Source organism: Anarhichas minor, unplaced genomic scaffold, assembly GCF_050575085.1.
Source record: "Anarhichas minor isolate MPS153535 unplaced genomic scaffold, ASM5057508v1 ptg000052l, whole genome shotgun sequence".
Lineage (NCBI taxonomy): Eukaryota > Metazoa > Chordata > Actinopteri > Perciformes > Anarhichadidae > Anarhichas > Anarhichas minor.
This window is the reverse complement of record NW_027466498.1, coordinates 3,824,370-3,838,328: the sequence shown is the minus strand read 5'-3', so window position 1 is coordinate 3,838,328 and position 13,959 is coordinate 3,824,370.

The following is a 13,959-nucleotide window of genomic DNA, read 5'->3' as shown; positions in this document are numbered from 1 at the left end:
TTCTCGCTCTTCCTGTTCACGCTCTCTTCACGCTCTTCCTGTTCACGCTCTCTTCACGCTCGCTCTTCCTGTTCACGCTCTCTTCTCGTTCTTCCTGTTCACGCTCTCTTCTCGCTCTTCCTGTTCACGCTCTCTTCTTGCTCGCTCTTCCTGTTCACTCTCTCTTCACGCGCGCTCTTCCTGTTCACGCTCTCTTCTCGCTCGCTCTTCCTGTTCACGCTCTCTTCACGCTCGCTCTTCCTGTTCACGCTCTCTTCTCGCTCGCTCTTCCTGTTCACGCTCTCTCTTCTCGCTCTTCGGGTTAGGGTTAGGTTTGGGTAAGGACGTGACCACCTGGTGGAGGTCACGGGGGGCACGGGCACAAGGGGAATATTTATCTAAAAAGATCTCAGGTGTTCTTTTAAAGCAGCATAGATATGCTAAAAAATCCCCCATAGCAAACAACCTTCTAAAAAAATCAGTTAAAAATGGGTAAAAGGTTTAAAAAGACATCAGAGCAGAGGCAAGACAGGCAACGGGAGTCTATAAATATATAAATAAACATAAAAAGATATAAATAACTAGAATATATAACAAATATAAAATGAGGATAAATAAACATACAGTACACACACACACACACCCCACATCTAAAACTTTAAAAAATAAATAAATAAGTGCTTTAAAAAGTAAAACCATCCAAAAGTGAGGCAAGGTAAGGAAACACTGGGTTAAAAGGATAAGTGCCATAAAAAGGTGTAAGACTTTGCCCAATGACCTCTTCCCCCATCAGCCGTTAAGACGAAGGGAGAAAAAAAGGGTGGGGGGGGAAAGGGGGGAAAAAAAGTTTTTTAGAAAAAGTCGGGAGTCCAAAGTGGGCCTCATCTGCCTGTAGAGTTAAAATAGGGTTAGGTTAGGTAAGGAGCGTGGCCCTCCTAAGAGGGCCAGGAGGGGCACTGGCACAAGGGGGCAGGGTAACATTTTTTAAATGAGCTGATGACAATAATAATAATAATAATAATACATTTTATCACTTTTCATAAAACTCAAAGACACTTTACATTAAAATCATCATATATAAAAGCAATAAAGACAGCAGATGGACCATCACCATCAAATCCCCGACATCTGTCCCGCTGAAGTGGATTTACTCCCACATTGGAGGCGTTTTATAAGCACAAACGTGCTTTACTCTCTCCATGCACCAGCTAAAATGGTAAAACAGCGCCACTAGCCCGATGACACTTTGTTGTGGCTGAAAACGGAACTGCATCTCATTTCCAAGTGATAGAAGTTCCGTTTTTATGAATATGTCATGTGAATTGTTAATACCCACTGTTACCATAGTTACCCACAATGCCAACGGGCATTGTGGGTCATTTTTTAGCGCATTAAAGCAATTTCAAATGTAAAAACAGTCTCTGTGAAGTGAGAATGAGCCAGAGACTTTGTCAGACATGGAAATAGCCAGAGAAAAAAAGATGGCACCGTCAGTGAGAATGGTTTGACTTTAGAGTACTATAAATAGCTTTGGAATTCCTAGTCATACTTGGTAGCGTGTGGTCCATCTTCTGTCTTAAACAGGGGTTGATAATGAGGGCATGAGTCTCCGCTGGCCAAGTGCTATGGACATAGCAGGCTAAGGGACGACCCAGCACCCATTGGCCACGGCAGGCTGATGGGGCAGGTCTAGAAGGTGAGTATGTAATGAGTGGCCCTTGTAGCCAGTCTAGGGACAAAGGTTGGAACACAAACTGCTTTTTTTCCATTGCTTCCAAGACTTTTCTAGTGTGTATAATATATACACACACTATAAATGTGTGTCTCTGTGTGTGTGTGTGTGTGTGTGTGTGTGTGTGTGTGTGTGTGTGTGAGTGTACTCATGTCAAAAACTGCATCTTTAGAACAAACATTTAATCCACCTTTGTTACTCCTTTGCTTGAAAACAAAACATTTGACCTGATTCTATTTCTTTAATTATGTCTAGATTTCCTTCATTTTTTATTCAGGGTCATTTCTGAGAAAGTACTTTGTGTGAGTTCAGACGAGTGTTTTTGACTTAGCATCATGGGGTCACTTACCTGTGGTGTGCACTGTAAATCAGATGCTCTCGTAAAGAGGAGGGTAATTGTCTTTCCTCTCAGTTAGCAAAGGCCAGATCAGTGTCTCTTTTAACCCCTTCGTAACTGTTTAACTTGTCTTGAGGTCCTTCCAAGGACCTGCAAAACATTTTCATCAAGCAGCCTTACTAACCTTTAACTAATATTAATGAATAAACTCATCAACATCTGTCACAAAAGAGACAAAATGTGAAAGACAAAAACACTTATTTCAGCAATTATTTATTCTGTTTTATTCATGTCTGTATTAATACATTTATTTATTCATTCCTGTATTGATTTAAACATTTATTATTGCATTTATTTATACTTAAAAACAATTTCGTCCTCCACACACCCTTGTCATCTCTTCTGTCTAATCAAAGGGATATACCTTTGTTTTCACGCTCTGAGCGAACGTTACTTTCCGTGGCCGAATGGTTAGCGTGACTGCACACAACGTAAACCTCCAATGTGCATGCGCAGATCATTGGGAAGCAGGGGTGGGAGGTTCGACTCCCGAGAGAACCTTTAATTGTGAAGGTCTCACCAGGTTCTGAGAAGGGAAGTAAATACAAAAGATTGCCTTTTGCTTCTTGTATGAATTAATAAAAGCGACAACTCGGGTCCTGTCCTGACTTCGTATCATACAATACACCCAAATATATGTAGCCACAAAACCCTGACCTGAAATAGGCAAATTGATGCATTTTTGCTCAGTTTTGCAACCACTTGCAAGAAAAACTCCTCTGTCTAACAAAAACCTTGAATGAAAACCGATAGAGTCAAACCTCATGACATGATCACATGTTTCCTCTTGACAGGGAGCAGAGAGGGGAGGGGCTCTGGAGGCTGTATACAGCCGTCCCCCGTGTGGCCTGTGCGCCGTCACGCTTCCTTTGATTCCCTTTACATCCGATTGTTTTCGGCCCATACATGTAGCTGTATTATATCTACCGTGCACCAGTGCACCGCCAGTCTTCATTATATTAATTTCCGTCCACACAGGTAACCGTTTTACATGCGCTGTGCGCCCCATGCAATGTCGTGCGCCGTGCATACTGTGCACAATTCAGTCTGGAGTTTATTTTGGTCTGCCCACACAGGTAAGTGTCGGGATGCAAACAGGGAGAGTGCAGAGCCTGAGACACCCATCCCCTCGAGGTTGGAGAGGAGGATCTGGTAGTTCACTGTGTCAAACGCCGCAGACAGGTCCAGGAGAATCAGGACAGAGGAGAGAGGGACGCTGTCACCGCAAGGAGGGCTGTCTCTGTCGAGTGACCCACCTTGAACGCGGACTGGTGGGGGTCCAAGAGGCTGTTCTGGTGGAGATAGGAAGACAGTTGGTTAAAGACAGCACGTTCCTGTGGTTTGGATAGAAAGGGTAGAAGAGAAACCGGTCTGACGTTCTTGACATGTGATGCTTCAGAGCTGTAGTGCTTTCAAAAAATACAAAAGTAAACTCACCGCAGACACAGGAGGTCAGGATGAAGAGCAGCAGGATCCTGCAGATCATCTTCTCCCTGTGAGAGGAGACAGAGGGGAAGAGTCACAAACACATCACCTGAAAACTCAGTTGTTAGATGAACATTTACGGTGAAATAAAAACTCACTTTATATCGGTATGCAAATCTATTGACTGTGCATGTGTGCCAGACCAGTCTTCTTCCTTTTATATCCGATCTGCTCCGGCCACACTTGTAGCTGTTTTATAAGCGCGTGTGCCGTGCGCCCCGTGACTCTTTATTTGATTCCTTTTATATCCGATTGTGTTATGCCCACAGAGGTAGCGGTTATATGTCGACCGTGCGCCGTGCGCCCCGTACGCCGTCTGGCCCGTGCGCCATCAGTCTTCATTTGATATCCGATTGTGTTCTGCCCTCTTGTTAAGACAAATTCCTCTGTCCAACTAAAAAGTTGCACGAAAAACTATGGAGTCAAACCCAGAAGAGCCAGGACCTCTAAGGCCCCCAGCCCAAAGCAATGGGAGTCTATGACAGCTATACTAAAGGAACAAGCTAGAGCCACACAAACTTGACACACACGTGCTCTGGCTTAATACCAACACACACAGCAAGTTTCAGGAGGCTAGCACCAAGTAGCCAAGAGCTATATACGATCATCACCAAAATAATCCAATGGGGCTCTATGGCAGCCATACCACAGGAAGCAGCTACAGATGCCAGACTTAATACAAAGGTGCTCTGGTGTGCAAGAAAGACCCAGCATCTAAACGGACTGTGGTGAGATAGCGTGGCTTCTACACATTACGGAACAGCGGCGTCTCACCACGCTTCCTTCCACCTGTTGATATTATTTTTCGCCTCGGGGATTTATTCATCGTCGGACTGTTGAAGTGGAATTAAGGAACTTTGGGACTGATGGGACAATGGGTTTGGGGTATACTTTGTGAATGTCACCCTTGTTTATTGTGTCGGAGTACAAGTGGGAGTCTCACGGCTTTTCTTTTTTGTTCTCTGTAAGTTATGCCGACCAGGTTGGACGTGAATGAATTTGATTTGCATTAATATATGGTGCTATATGCAATAAACTGTGTGTTTTCGTTGATATAGGATTTAATGTGACATTATAGTGAGGAAACGGGAGAGCCTTTCAGCGTGTTTTCGTAGCTTTCAAACATATTAGGCAGTCACATCGCAGTGTCTGTACACACCAGGTATCACATCTTTCCCTTAGCTGGAGCGTATGCACTTTCCCCCTTAGGTGTTCATAGTTCCAGCTGAGCATGCATTATAGTGAGTTTATTATTTGAATGTTAATTATCTCATAAAACTGATTGAAGCCTAATTTTGAGCGCAGGATTAAGAACAGTCTGCTATGAGCGCAGGGTTACGACCGGATTTTCTGCTATGAGCGCAGGGTTACGACCGGATTTTCTGCTATGAGCGCAGGGCCAAGACCATATAGTCTGCTATGAGCGCAGGGTTACGACCATACAGTCTGCTATGAGCGCAGGGCCAAGACCATATAGTCTGCCATGAGCGCAGGGTAAAGACCACACAGTCTGCTGTCGCTCTTCGGCCCAGCTTCCATTTTTTATCCAGTCCCTGGCCCTAGGCCCTAAGCGTAACCTTTATGGAGAAGCGGGTAATTTGGGTCAGTACTACAAGTATCCGGTCCCTGGACCTTTGCCCTAAACATAACCTCACTGTAGGACACGGCAATTAGGAACGGTGCGACATTTAAACGGTCACGAAAATTCACGAGAGGAAATTAAGCCACTTGCCTGAAGAAGGAGTGATGTCTCCGAAACGTTGCAACAGAGGCTTAATTTTGAGCGCAGGATTAAGAACAGATAGTCTGCTATGAGCGCAGGGTTACGACCGGATTTTCTGCTATGAGCGCAGGGTTACGACCATACAGTCTGCTATGAGCGCAGGACCAAGACCATATAGTCTGCTATGAGCGCAGGGTAAAGACCACACAGTCTGCTGTAATTTTTATGACCAATTTTTTCACATGTTCAAAACAGAACTGTCTGATGTGTTGGCGTGTGTGGGTGCTTGTGGAACATTGTATTTACCTCGGTGGGAGAATGGACAAGCCGATCTGGTTGAGGGTCCGTGGTGTGGTGGTGGTCTCACTGGCAGCTCAGAATTAGAGCTCAGCGATGGACAGTGCACCGTGGGACTATGTTGTTTTTACAGCATTTTTCCTCAAACCCTAAAACCCAAACCTGACCAGCGAGTGCCTCCTGGGCGCTGTTCTTGCTGTCGGTGGGGTCGCCGTCGCTCTTCGGCCCAGCTTCCATTTTTTATCCAGTCCCTGGCCCTAACCCTAACCTAACCCTAACCCCTAACCCTAACCCTGCCCCCTTGTGCCAGTGCCCCTCGTGGCCCTCTTAGGAGGGCCACGCTCCTTACCTAACCTAACCCTATTTTAACTCTACAGGCAGACGAGGCCCACTTTGGACTCCCGACTTTTTCTAAAAAACTTTTTTTCCCCCCTTTCCCCCCCCACCCTTTTTTTCTCCCTTCGTCTTAACGGCTGATGGGGGAAGAGGTCATTGGGCAAAGTCTTACACCTTTTTATGGCACTTATCCTTTTAACCCAGTGTTTCCTTACCTTGCCTCACTTTTGGATGGTTTTACTTTTTAAAGCACTTATTTATTTATTTTTTAAAGTTTTAGATGTGGGGTGTGTGTGTGTGTGTACTGTATGTTTATTTATCCTCATTTTATATTTGTTATATATTCTAGTTATTTATATCTTTTTATGTTTATTTATATATTTATTAAGGAAACACTGTGTGCGGGTTTGCTTTTATACCTTTATCCCCTTGTTTGGCCATTTTATGAATTTTACAGGAATCCACACCAGGGGACGGACCTTGGAGACCCTGGGGTTTCTTTTAATGGTCGACTCCCGTTGCCTGTCTTGCCTCTGCTCTGATGTCTTTTTAAACCTTTTACCCATTTTTAACTGATTTTTTTAGAAGGTTGTTTGCTATGGGGGATTTTTTAGCATATCTATGCTGCTTTAAAAGAACACCTGAGATCTTTTTAGATAAATATTCCCCTTGTGCCCGTGCCCCCCGTGACCTCCACCAGGTGGTCACATCCTTACCCAAACCTAACCCTAACCCGAAGAGCGAGAAGAGAGAGGGTGAACAGGAAGAGCGAGCGAGAAGAGAGCGTGAACAGGAAGAGTGAGCGTGAAGAGAGCGTGAACAGGAAGAGCAAGCGAGAAGAGAGCGTGAACAGGAAGAGCGAGCGTGAAGAGAGCGTGAACAGGAAGAGCGAGCAAGAAGAGAGCGTGAACAGGAAGAGCGAGAAGAGAGCATGAACAGGAAGAGCGAGAAGAGAGCGTGAACAGGAAGAGCGAGCGTGAAGAGAACGTGAACAGGAAGAGCGTGAAGAGAGCGTGAACAGGAAGAGCGTGAAGAGAGCGTGAACAGGAAGAGCGAGAAGAGAGCGTGAACAGGAAGAGCGAGAAGAGAGCGTGAACAGGAAGAGCGAGAAGAGAGCGTGAACAGGAAGAGCGAGAAGAGGAAGATCCAACTGCAATCACCCACTTAGTGGGGGTAGAGCCCACTTGCAAGGCTCTAGGACCTACCCAAGTACGTTTAACTAACCACAACCAGTCATACATGTGTCGTAAAGCTCAGGCTGTGTGAATAGCTTAGGGTTAGGTCCTAGGAAGCAGCTAGAGTCGCCAAACTTACTGCAAAGGTGCTAGGGCATGCTAGCAATACACACATCAAGTTTCAGGAGGCTAGCACCAAGCAGCCAAGAGCTGTACACCATCTAAGCCTCTTCACCATATATGGTGAAGGGGATGTATTACCCCTTCCCAAGGGCCTAGAACCTCAAACTTGGTAACCATCGAACCGCAATCAATCACTTAGTGGGGGTAGAGCCCACTTACAAGGCTCTAGGACCTTCCTATCAAAATTTATCCCAGAAGAGCCAGGCTCCAGGACCTCTAAGGCCCCCAGCCCAAAGCAATGGGAGTATATGACAGCTATACTAAAGGAACAAGCTAGAGCCACACAAACTTGACACACACGTGCTCTGGCTTAATACCAACACACACAACAAGTTTCAGGAGGCTAGCACCAAGTAGCCAACAGCTATATACGATCATCACCAAAATAATCCAATGGGGCTCTATGGCAGCCATACCACAGGAAGGAGCTACAGATGCCAGACTTAATACAAAGGTGCTCTGGTGTGCTATGAATGCACACACCAAGTTTCAGGAGGCTAGCACCACGTAGCCAACAGCTATATACGATCATCACGCCAAAAGTCTGGTATCCTTGCTATTACCTAACCCTAACCCTAACCCCTAACCCCTAACCCCTAACTCTAACCCTACTTTTGTATTTTTTGAAAGCACTACAGCTCTGAAGCATCACATGTCAATGTGTCAGCTACAAGTGTGGCCGGAGCAGATCGGATATGAAAGGAAGAAGACTGGTCTGGCACACATGCACAGTCAATAGATTTGCATACCGATATAAAGTGAGTTTTTATTTCACCGTAAATGTTCATCTAACAACTGAGTTTTCAGGTGATGTGTTTGTGACTCTTCCCCTCTGTCTCCTCTCACAGGGAGAAGATGATCTGCAGGATCCTGCTGCTCTTCATCCTGACCTCCTGTGTCTGCGGTGAGTTTACTTTTGTATTTTTTGAAAGCACTACAGCTCTGAAGCATCACATGTCAAGAACGTCAGACCGGTTTCTCTTCTACCCTTTCTATCCAAACCACAGGAACGTGCTGTCTTTAACCAACTGTCTTCCTATCTCCACCAGAACAGCCTCTTGGACCCCCACCAGTCCGGGTTCAAGGTGGGTCACTCGACAGAGACAGCCCTCCTTGCGGTGACAGCGTCCCTCTCTCCTCTGTCCTGATTCTCCTGGACCTGTCTGCGGCGTTTGACACAGTGAACCACCAGATCCTCCTCTCCAACCTCGAGGGGATGGGTGTCTCAGGCTCTGCACTCTCCCTGTTTGCATCCCGACACTTACCTGTGTGGGCAGACCAAAATAAACTCCAGACTGAATTGTGCACAGTATGCACGGCGCACGGCATTGCATGGGGCGCGCAGCGCATGTAAAACGGTTACCTGTGTGGACGGAAATTAATATAATGAAGACTGGCGGTGCACTGGTGCACGGCAGATATAATACAGCTACATGTATGGGCAGAAAACAATCGGATGTAAAGGGAATCAAAGGAAGCGTGACGGCGCACAGGCCACACGGGGGCCGGCTGTATACAGCCTTCAGAGCCCCTCCCCTCTCTGCTCCCTGTCAAGAAGAAACATGTGATCATGTCATAAGGTTTGACTCTATCGGTTTTCATTCAAGGTTTTTGTTAGACAGAGGAGTTTTTCTTGCAATTGGTTGCAAAATTGAGCAAAAATGCATCAATTTGCCTATTTCAGGTCAGGGTTTTGTGGCTACATATATTTGGGTGTATTGTATGATACGAAGTCAGGACAGGACCTGCTACTGGTACTTTTAGTTACTGCTACTGGTACTTTTGGTTACTGCTACTGGTACTTTTAGTTACTGCCACTGGTACTTTTAGTTACTGCTGCTGGTACTTTTGGTTACTGCCACTTTTAGTTACTGCTGCTGGTACATTTGGTTACTGCTACTGGTACTTTTAGTTACTGCAACTGGTACTTTTGGTTACTGCCACTTTTAGTTACTGCTACTGGTACTTTTGGTTACTGCCACTTTTAGTTACTGCTACTGGTACTTTTGGTTACTACTACTGGTACTTTTGGTTACTGCTGCTGGTACTTTTAGTTACTGCTGCTGGTACTTTTGGTTACTGCTGCTGGTACTTTGGTTACTGCTGCTGGTACTTTTCGTTACTGCTACTGGTACTTTTGGTTACTGCTACTGGTACTTTTAGTTACTGCTGCTGGTACTTTTAGTTCCTGCTGCTGGTACTTTTAGTTTCTGCTACTGGTACTTTTAGTTACTGCTACTGGTACTTTTGGTTACTGCTACTGGTACTTTTAGTTACTGCTACTGGTACTTTTGGTTACTGCCACTGGTACTTTTGGTTACTGCCACTGGTACTTTTGGTTACTGCCACTGGTACTTTTAGTTACTGCCACTTTTAGTTACTGCTGCTGGTACATTTGGTTACTGCTACTGGTACTTATGGTTACTGCTACTGGTACTTTTGGTTACTAATACTGGTACTTTTGGTTACTGCTACTGGTACTTTTGGTTACTAATACTGGTACTTTTGGTTACTGCTACTGGTACTTTTGGTAACTGCCACTTTTAGTTACTGTTACTGGTACATTTGGTTACTGCTACTGGTACTTTTGGTTAGTAATACTGGTACTTTTGGTTGCTACTACTGGTACTTTTGGTTTCTGCTACTGGTACTTTTAGTTACTGCTACTGGTACTTTTAGTTACTGCTACTGGTACTTTTGGTTACTGCTACTGGTACTTTTGGTTACTGCTGCTGGTACTTTTAGTTACTGCTGCTGGTACTTTTAGTTACTGCTTCTGGTACTTTTAGTTACTGCTTCTGGTACTTTTGGTTACTGCTACTGGTAATTTTGGTTACTGCTACTGGTACTTTTAGTTTCTGCTACTGGTACTTTTAGTTACTGCTGCTGGTACTTTTGGTTACTGCTACTGGTACTTTTGGTTACTGCTACTGGTACTTTTGGTTACTGCTACTGGTACTTTTGGTTACTGCTACTGGTACTTTTGGTTACTGCTACTGGTACTTTGGTTACTGCTACTGGTACTTTTAGTTACTACTACTGGTACTTTTAGTTACTACAACTGGTACTTTTGGTTACTGCTGCTGGTACTTTTAGTTACTGCTGCTGGTACTTTTGGTTACTGCTGCTGGTACTTTGGTTACTGCTGCTGGTACTTTTGGTTACTGCTACTGGTACTTTTGGTTACTGCTACTGGTACTTTTGGTTACTGCTACTGGTACTTTTAGTTACTGCTGCTGGTACTTTTGGTTACTGCCACTTTTAGTTACTGCTGCTGGTACATTTGGTTACTGCTACTGGTACTTTTGGTTACTGCTACTGGTACTTTTGGTTACTAATACTGGTACTTTTGGTTACTGCTACTGGTACTTTTGGTTACTGCCACTTTTAGTTACTGCTACTGGTACATTTGGTTTCTGCTACTGGTACTTTTGGTTGCTACTACTGGTACTTTTGGTTTCTGCTACTGGTACTTTTAGTTACTGCTACTGGTACTTTTGGTTACTGCTACTGGTACTTTTAGTTACTGCTGCTGGTACTTTTAGTTACTGCTTCTGGTACTTTTGGTTACTACTACTGGTACTTTTGGTTTCTGCTGCTGCTACTTTTAGTTACTGCTGCTGGTACTTTTAGTTACTGCTGCTGGTACTTTTAGTTACTGCTGCTGGTACTTTTGGTTACTGCTACTGGTACTTTTGGTTTCTGCTGCTGGTACTTTTAGTTACTGCTGCTGGTACTTTTAGTTACTGCTTCTGGTACTTTTGGTTACTACTACTGGTACTTTTGGTTACTGCTACTGGTACTTTTGGTTACTGCTACTGGTACTTTTTGTTACTGCTACTGGTACTTTAGGTTACTGCTGCTGGTACTTTTAGTTACTGCTGTTGGTACTTTTGGTTACTGCTACTGGTACTTTTGGTTACTGCTACTGGTACTTTTGTTACTGCCACTGGTACTTTTAGTTACTACTACTGGTACTTTTAGTTACTACAACTGGTACTTTTGGTTACTGCCACTGGTACTTTTAGTTACTACTGCTGGTACTTTTAGTTACTGCTACTCGTACTTTTAGTTACTGCTGCTGGTACTTTTAGTTACTGCTGCTGGTACTTTTAGTTACTGCTGCTGGTACTTTTAGTTACTGCCACTGGTACTTTTAGTTACTGCTGCTGGTACTTTTGGTTACTGCTACTGGTACTTTTAGTTACTACTACTGGTACTTTTGGTTACTGCTACTGGTACTTTTGGTTTCTGCTACTGGTACTTTTAGTTACTACTACTGGTACTTTTGGTTACTGCTACTGGTACTTTTGGTTACTGCTACTTTTAGTTCCTGCTTCTGGTACTTTTAGTTACTGCTACTGGTACTTTTAGTTACTGCTACTGTCACGGGGCATGATGAGGACTCAAACGCAGACAGTCAGGTGTAGTGAAAAAATAAGGTTTTTAATCAACCAAAAACAAAACAGGGAATCCAGGGACAAGACAAAAGAAGAGGGGGAAAATCCGGCAGGAAAAGGCAGAACAGGCAGACTGGAAAACCGGGAACAGGACGAGCAAAACGGGCGGGTTGGACGGAAAACAAACACAATGATCTGGCAGTGAGTGAGTGAAAGACAGGGGTTTAAATAGTGACTAGGCAGAGTGAACAGGTGAGAGTAATGAGCTGATGAGGTGAGTGTGACTGGCAGGTGCACTGAATGAACTGATTAGGTGAGTGAGGAGCTACAGAAAGAAACAGACACAGAACACACAGGGCAAAGCCTGATCGTGACAGCTACTGGTACTGTTGGTTACTGCTACTGTTAATTTTAGTTACTGCTGCTGGTACTTTTAGTTACTGCTACTGGTACTTTTAGTTACTGCTGCTGGTACTTTTAGTTACTGCTGCTGGTACTTTTGGTTACTACTACTGGTACTTTTAGTTCCTGCTTTTGGTACTTTTAGTTACTGCTACTGGTACTTTTGGTTACTGCAACTGGTACTTTTGGTTACTGCTACTGTTAATTTTAGTTACTGCTGCTGGTACTTTTAGTTACTGCTGCTGGTACTTTTCATTACTGCTTCTGGTACTTTTGGTTACTACTACTGGTACTTTTGGTTACTGCCACTTTTAGTTACTGCTACTGGTACATTTGGTTACTGCTACTGGTACTTTTGGTTACTGCTACTCGTACTTTTAGTACCTGCTGCTGGTACTTTTAGTTACTGCTGCTGGTACTTTTAGTTACTGCTGCTGGTACTTTTAGTTACTGTTGCTGGTACTTTTGGTTACTACTGCTGGTACTTTTAGTTACTGCCACTGGTACTTTTAGTTACTGCTACTGGTACTTTTGGTTACTGCTACTGGTACTTTTGGTTACTGCTACTGGTACTTTTAGTTACTACTACTGGTACTTTTGGTTACTGCTACTGGTACTTTTGGTTTCTGCTACTGGTACTTTTGGTTACTGCTACTGGTACATTTGGTTACTGCTACTGGTACATTTGGTTACTGCCACTTTTAGTTACTGCTACTGGTACTTTTGGTTACTAATACTGGTACTTTTGGTTGCTACTATTGGTACTTTTAGTTACTGCTGCTGGTACTTTTAGTTACTGCTGCTGGTACTTTTGGTTACTGCTGCTGGTACTTTTGGTTACTGCTGCTGGTATTTTGGTTACTGCTGCTGGTACTTTTCATTACTGCTACTGGTACTTTTGGTTCCTGCTACTGGTACTTTTAGTTACTGCTGCTGGTACTTTTAGTTACTGCTGCTGGTACTTTTAGTTACTGCTGCTGGTACTTTTAGTTACTGCTGCTGGTACTTTTAGTTACTACTACTGGTACTTTTGGTTACTGCAACTGGTACTTTTGGTTACTGCTACTGTTAATTTTAGTTACTGCTGCTGGTACTTTTAGTTACTGCTGCTGGTACTTTTCATTACTGCTTCTGGTACTTTTGGTTACTACTACTGGTACTTTTGGTTACTGCCACTTTTAGTTACTGCTACTGGTACATTTGGTTACTGCTACTGGTACTTTTGGTTACTGCTACTCGTACTTTTAGTTACTGCTGCTGGTACTTTTAGTTACTGCTGCTGGTACTTTTAGTTACTGCTGCTGGTACTTTTAGTTACTGTTGCTGGTACTTTTGGTTACTACTACTGGTACTTTTGGTTACTGCTACTGGTACTTTTGGTTTCTGCTACTGGTACTTTTGGTTACTGCTACTGGTACATTTGGTTACTGCTACTGGTACATTTGGTTACTGCCACTTTTAGTTACTGGTACATTTGGTTACTGCTACTGGTACTTTTGGTTACTAATACTGGTACTTTTGGTTGCTACTATTGGTACTTTTAGTTACTGCTGCTGGTACTTTTAGTTACTGCTGCTGGTACTTTTGGTTACTGCTGCTGGTACTTTTGGTTACTGCTGCTGGTATTTTGGTTACTGCTGCTGGTACTTTTCATTACTGCTACTGGTACTTTTGGTTCCTGCTACTGGTACTTTTAGTTACTGCTGCTGGTACTTTTAGTTACTGCTGCTGGTACTTTTAGTTACTGCTGCTGGTACTTTTAGTTACTACTACTGGTACTTTTGGTTACTGCCACTGGTACTTTTGGTTACTGCCACTGGTACTTTTAGTTACTGCTGCTGGTACTTTTG